Source organism: Lemur catta, chromosome 10 (assembly GCF_020740605.2).
Source record: "Lemur catta isolate mLemCat1 chromosome 10, mLemCat1.pri, whole genome shotgun sequence".
NCBI lineage: Eukaryota > Metazoa > Chordata > Mammalia > Primates > Lemuridae > Lemur > Lemur catta.
The window spans coordinates 11,480,421-11,487,392 of NC_059137.1; the positions used below are offsets into that span (position 1 = coordinate 11,480,421).

Consider the following 6,972-nt stretch of genomic DNA (forward strand, 5'->3'; position numbering starts at 1 on the left):
ATGAAAGAGCAGGAATGGGTGAGAGGAAGGAAGAGAAATGCCAACGTTGGCATCTCACGTGTACCAGGCAGTTGGACAGTCCTCTTAATTTTCCAAACCACCTTCTTGGATGTGGTATTATCCCTATTTTATAAACAAATAAACAAAAAAACAAAACAAAAACACTGATGCTCAAAGTTAAGTGCTAGAGTCAGGAATGAAACCCAGGTATTTCTAATGCCAAAGCCTCTTATTACTCCACCATGCTATGGATTAAAAAGGCTGGGGGTGAAAGGGACAGACTGTGCTGGAATCTAGAGCCTCTGACTTGAGATTGTTCCAGACTAGGTATCCTGGCCTAAAACAGGGATATGTTCTTTAATTGTGAAGAATTGTCTGACAAACTGGAAAGACAGACTGAAAGACTGCAGAGTGGTTATATAAACAGAGAAAACTTTTGTATGTAAAGCTCATTTTTCTGTTTGACTATCAATGAGAAACTGAGGTACATGTTTTCACTTAGCTTATGTTTTCTAGGTGCATGCTGTCTGCTGGCCTGAGATAAGTGATGGAGATGTCTTAAAAAATTAAAGCCAGACTCCGAAGGCAGGCCAATGAGGCTTTGGCTCATTTGGTACAAGGAATAGAGGCATGAATGGGCAGCAGCCCAGGTATGGGGTGTAAGTGCAGGGAGGTGTCCCCGGGCAAATACTTGGCAGAGATGGGCAAGTGGCAGATTGCAGAGGCCAGTTCTCACTGCCAGGAGTTTGCCTCAGAGCAGGCTTCAGGGCAGGATCCCCTCTTGGAGTTTGCCATCTTCCCTCTAAGTATGGCCCATGCATATTGAGCCCTGCTTAGATGGCTTTGGGGTCTCTAAATTGTGGCATGCAAGTCACTCTGCTGAATGTGTTTGATTCTCCCACTGTTGCAGACCACTTCCCAGCTCCTTTGCTGATTAATGCCAGCTGGGTCTCTGCTTAGGGGTTGGAACGTGTGGGGATGGATACAGAATGCTCTTCAGGGAAAGATAGTCCTCACCCACCCAAGTCATCATCTTCCTTGGCAGCTACCGTTTTTTCTGAGCACCCTGCCATGATTCTGGAGGGGAGCAGGAAGAAGGAACCTTCTTTGAAACTGGTTGTCAAGTTCTACAGCACTGATATGTGTGAGGGAGAATGAGCGCCCAGCCTTTGTGGAACATAACATTCTGTGAAGCCCTTTCCCATTCATTATTTCATTTCCTGCTCTATTGGTGGAACCTTGGAGGAATAGCAGTGAATGGATGATTGTTCCCACTCTGCCCTGCAGACAGGGAAATTGAAGCCCAGAGATCGCTGCAAACCACCCCACTTGTTTGTGGCAAAACACTGTAGCTCCTAACCACATAGAAGAAATAACATTTCTTATACTGTTTTTACAGTTAACAGAAGCCCTTTCTTAGGGATCAGTTTTGAACGCCACCAAAATTGTGGGATCTAGGATGAGGAAATGGAGGTGTAAAGTGATTTGCCACAAATTAGATAGCTGTAAAGTGGCAGAGCCCACATATTCTGACAGCACGGTGCCCAATACTTGTGGTTTGTAGTACTAGTCTAGACTGATGTCTGTCCTGTTTTCCAAGACCATTTGGCAACAGTGTCATCTCCTCTCTCTGATGCATTCTACTCACCTTTCTTCTAAGCTTCTGGCCTATATCCTGTGTGGCTTGAAATAAAACAAGCAAAAACCAGCCCACCTCTCCCTGACCCTTCCCTGGTCTCCCCCAAATCCAGACTTTCCAGGCTCATTCTTTCTCTGGTTCCTTTGGAAGAACTGTTAGTTTGTTCCTGGGCAAGGTGACCAACCAGTCGCCCCTGGGCTGGTCAGCCTGTTCTTTTGTCAGCTGCATAACTGGGTCTATTTCCACAGACCACCTTTTTGTACCTTAACTGAACACTACGGTAAAGCGCAAATTCAATAACTGCCATTTGGTGAGCTACTCGGGTTGGAAGGAGGGGAGGGCACGGGCAGCTAGAAATGTGCTTTTTATGTTCAGCCTCATCCGCATTTTAGTTGTTGCCTGTCATCCATTCTTGGCTAGACCTTCAACGTGTGCTCTATCCAAAGGGGTCCCCATCACAGTAACACACCTTCCAGAGCTTTAAGTGGCAGAATCTCCTTTCTGATGCTAGGATCTCCTTGAATCCTTCCCTCATATAGATGGTCTCAGAAGTTGGTCAGCTTTCTAAAATCTCTTACGCTCTTGGAGGCTGCAGTATACGATAGGCATCACCTGGGAGGTAAAAAACTTGTGGAAGTTACACCTGAGGAACTCAGGAAAGCTGAAGGCACCTTTAAATGAGATTAAACGGTGAGGATGTTTGAGGCTAGTGAAGGGAGACCTGGGGAGAACATGGATACTTCCATCAGCTCTTTTATGAGATTATATTTACTTATTGTATGTGGTTCCAGAGGGTAATGACACATAGGGGAAGCCAGTTAGGCAGTTTGAGCTAAAGTCTGCCTCCTATGATGATAGAGCTGCCTTGGGAGCACAGGTGATGGCAGAAGTGAGCTCCGTGTTTCCAGGCAAGAAGCCTGGCTTCTTTCCAAGCAAGAAGCCAGTTGTTTGGACAGCGAAGAGGAAATTCCTCCATGAGATGTCAGTTTGGACTGAACTCTGATGTGATTGCTGACATTACCAAGACCACTTCTTGCTTCTTGGGCACATGGATTTATTGAGAAAATAGTCACTGTCACCTGCTGCTTTTTTACCAGGCTCTGTGTTGGGGGAGAAGGAGAAGTCGGAGAAACTGCCAAGATTTTCAGCTTAGACAACTGAGTAGAAAGTGAAACCACTGACCCAGATGGAGTGTACAGGAAGGGGGAGAAAGATGCCCAGGGGATTTGGACAAAGTAAGAGTCATTTTCTGTGGTGAGAGAAACGCTCTAGCAGGTCTGATTGGGATGTTACTTACTGGCCCTGGGATGGGCCATAGCAGGCCCAGTCCGAGGTCTCCCACCCAGTCAAGGAAAGGAGCCAGGCCTCTGAAGAGACTGACTGGTGGTCACAGGAAGAGACGTGCTTAGAGTTGAGTAACTTATGAAGAGTTATAGGGGCACCGACAGAAGTGACCCAGGCTTCTCATGAAGCTGGACAAGGGTTTGCCTAGTAGGTGAGTGGGGAGGGGACCTTAGGAGGGGAGGCCAGCCCACTTGGGGTGTGCACAGTTTACAGCCACCTCATGAAAGGCCCTGAATGCTGTGCCCTTCAGTGATTACCATCATCCAATATGGTGAGAGAATTCTGGAGGGATGACTTGGACAGTTGGATGGCCAACGACCAGAGTCAGGAGGGCTGATGAGGAAGAGGCTGTTGCAAATGCCCAGGTAAGGGAGGGACAGGAATGGAGTCTCCTCATAGGCCAGGCTCCTATGCCAGACTGAGGGTAGGGAGCTGACGGCACCCATCCCTAGGCCAGGGAACAGTGGTGCCCACCAGGGGGAGGGGATCTGTCAGAGCACTCCTCCCAGACCGCTGTGCAGTAGGGTGATGTAGAGAACAGGGGTGCCTCTGACCAAGCTGGGCCAGGTGGAGGAAGGGAGGAAGATGCCGACCAGGTGCAGAGGGGAGTTAGAACGTCGTGAGGGCTGTCTGGGCTTTGGTGGGCCCAGCTCTCTTGTGCTGGTGCTCTCTGGGAAGACTCTCCATTGGTAATGGGTGGAGAAGTTTGCGGCCTGTCAGTCAGCATCTTGACCATGAAGTTCTGCTTGGCTGGGCTCTGCAGGGAGGAGAGTAGCTGGTGCCGGGTGTTCGTTTATATGGAGGCCTTCTGCTTTCCAGAACGATCATCTTTTTTTAAACCTGGGCAAGAGCAAAAACTCATTGGATTCAGCATTTGTGGAACTAGTTAGCTAGTGGGACGGTACAAACTTTGTTGTTTTTTTTGTTTGTTTGTTTTGAGAAGAGTCTCACTCTGTCAACGTGGCTAGAGTGCAGTGGTATGATCATAGCTCCCACAGGTGTGTAAATTCTTATCTCCGAGAAGGAGCGCTCCTTGCATTTTCTAGATGAGCTTCTGGGTTTATGGAAGGGAAAGTAACAAACTCGAGCCTGGCCAAGTGGAGTGGGCCCTGGGTTTGGTAAAGAAAGTGCAGTCTGTCCCCGGCTGTGATGCCAGATGTGGCCTTTCCTCTGGCAGCGAGTCCTGTGCTGAGGCTCCAGTCTCACAGGACAGTGCCAGTCTGTCGGGCACCACAGTCACATACAGGCACAGACTCGTTGCCATCTGACTTGTTCTTCTGCTTAGGGAAACAGATGATGGTCAGAAAGTCTTTTTGACTCCAACCTAAATGATTCTGTGGCTCCTAAGAGTCAGGGTTTTTGTTTTGTTTATTGTTCATGGAAATGAATCAAGAATAGGAGTAAGAGTTTTAGGTAGCTAGGAAGACTGTAAGAAGTTCCTCCTTCAGCTGTAATTTAGACAGTTGTTTTACGTTTCCAGCCCCCTTTCCCCTCCTCCGGGCAGCTTGTGCTCTCTACCCTTTTGGAATTTTGGTTTGGTGGGTCGGTGGTAAGACACCTGTTTCCTTTAAACGTTTGTCACTTCCAAGCCTCCTTTTGTGGACATCTTACCGACCCCTGAGGTATGATTTGGAAGTAGCCAGGCAAGGCCTAGTTCCAGAAATACTTGTCACCTGATACTAGGCCAGAAGTGCCACCATTAGACTATCCCTCCTCCTAGCACTGATGGCCTCTGCAGTCAGGTGACGTTTCCTCTGGGCGCCCCCTTCTTGGGGGTGCTCAGTGCTGTTTTTCCCTTTGCTCACTTAATATGGCAGCTTCTCAGCGACGGGACCTGCCCTGGCTATGTGAGAGGTGCTTACTACCCTTCACTACCTTTCCTGGAGAGGAGGCTCTTTTTTAGAAACTCTGCCAGGAAGCCGTATCGCAGGCGTCCTCAAGCCCCGCCCAGGGCTCACTCTGCGTCTGCCAGGAATGACGGTGGCTCTGGCTCTCCCATCTCCAGCGGGACTTCCTTTCCAGCATTCCAGGGCTAGGAAGGCAAAGTGAACGCTGGGCCAGGGAAACCCCCTGCTGCTGTTGCTTCCTTGGGCAGATACCATACACGTTAGCCTCTAGCAGTGTTCGTCCTGGTTTCCCCAGAGCGTCTTTGAACGCGGGCAGGCCTTTCACCCTGGACCCACCTTTCTGGCCTGTTGTGCTTAACCTTTGGTTTCTTTAAGTGGCTGGTTGGGCCCTGTCACTTCTTTAGAAGACAGGTCTCCTGAGGTAGCTGTGATTAGGACAAGTGCGCTTCCAGGAACAGCGAGGCTGATGGGCTTGGGCTGAGGCTCAGACCAATGGCTTCCTGCCTGCGCATCCTGGTCTAGCTGCTACGTAGCATTCCTGGAGGAGCAGGGCCTGTGGGACTTGCTTCCCTCCGGGAAGGAGATGGGAAGTGCAGCCAGTCTAGAGCTGAAGTCCTGTTTGACAGCTGGCTTCACTCGCACTAAGGAATAAGGTGGCCCTGTTGAGTTTTAGCCCTTCCTGGGCCCCAGGGCTGGGGGTGCAGGCACAGAGAAGCACAGTTGTGGATAGAAAACCTTTCCCTGCTGCACGGTATGTACATGACATGGGACTCCTGGCCGTAGCTTACTGTGGTCTGGTGATGGCCAAGTTAGTTTCTAGGAATCTATTTAAAATATCTATCATGTAGCTATTTACTGTGTTTTCCTGAATACACAAGTGTAAATAGTATAATTTGCAGTGCAAAGTCCTTGGCAATAACTTTGTTGTGTATTAGTATGTTAAAAAACATTGGAAACCGTGACCACCATGGATTGTCCTTCCTCTGTGGGGCAATGATTACATGTAGGACTCCGAACTTTAAACCTTCGGCGTGGTTGAAGCAGCAGCCTGCATATGTGGACTGTCACCAGTGCCTCGCCCAGAGATGCCTGGCCTTCATCCAAAGGGACCCTGCTGCCCCGACTTCTGCAGGCAGCACCCACTGTGGCTTCTTCGTGCCGAGTATGTTGGACTCTGCCATAGACTGACCCTCTTGTCTGGCTGCTGCAGTTTGTCTGTAATGCCCTGACATGTTGCATTTTCCCCATTTGGATGAATAAAAATGCTTCTGTCTTAAACAGTAATGGGCTGTTTTGTGCAGAACCCACTCTGTTAAAGTGAAGGATCTGGCTTTGATGAAAAGTGCAGGAGAGGGGGGGCCTGCACTTGAACCTAAGACGCTCAGTACATGTTACAGGGGCCGAGAAAGCTTGAAGGGGAGCAACATGGCTCCTGATAATGGCCAGTGGTTTGCGGGGTGGGTCCAAGTCCTCATTTATGCTCCTGTCTGTGGTCCTTCTCTGTAAATAGTGCAAAAAGTTTACTCATCATGAAACTTTAACCTGGCAGCTTGGCACGGAGAGGAGTAAGCTATGTACATTGAGTGCCGAATCTCAAACCTCAGAATCTACCAGGTGCTTTTCACAAACCTCACTCTTAATCCTCATACCTGTTCCAGGGGTTGGCAATACCCAGACATTACAGATCAGGAAACTGAGGCTCTGAGTCAAAGGGCCCTGCTTAATTAAGGGTGTAGTTTCTAGATGGTGGCAGCAATTGGAATCCAAACCTGAAGTTCTTCGTCATGCTCCTGCTGCCAGCCTCCCTGTGAAGTTTCTGCAATGGAGCTGCCATGGCAACTTGGAGAGCCCACCTGGAGAAACGAGGACAAGGAAGGTGTCACCCTCCCAGGGTGGTGGTCTGGGAGGGAGCCAGGCCACCTCCAGGTAAGTGGAGAGCTGTGTGGGGTTTTTGCCTCACTTTGTAACTCAGGGCTCTACCTTCTCCCCACTCACCATCGGTCTGGGTCTACAACCATACTAAAAATCAGTGGAAGAAAAGCTGGCTGGGCCAGCCCTCTGCTGTTTCCATCCTCGTTCCCAGATTTGCCTTTCTGAGGTTGAGGGGTAGCCAGACTTTCTTGTCCACAACTGGCACAAGGC

General features: G+C 49.3%; 1 protein-coding gene across 2 annotated transcripts in view; it reads left to right on the forward strand.

Moving 5' to 3' along the window:
- LOC123646284 (spermatid perinuclear RNA binding protein) overlaps positions 1-6,114 on the forward strand; it is a 130,639-nt gene extending 124,525 nt beyond the window's left edge. For both annotated transcript variants that reach the window (XR_006737855.1, XR_006737857.1), the window contains one exon: positions 517-6,114. The gene's annotated coding sequence lies outside the window, so the exon portion shown is untranslated. The remainder of the gene's footprint in view (positions 1-516) is intronic.
- Positions 6,115-6,972: the final 858 nt, after the last annotated feature.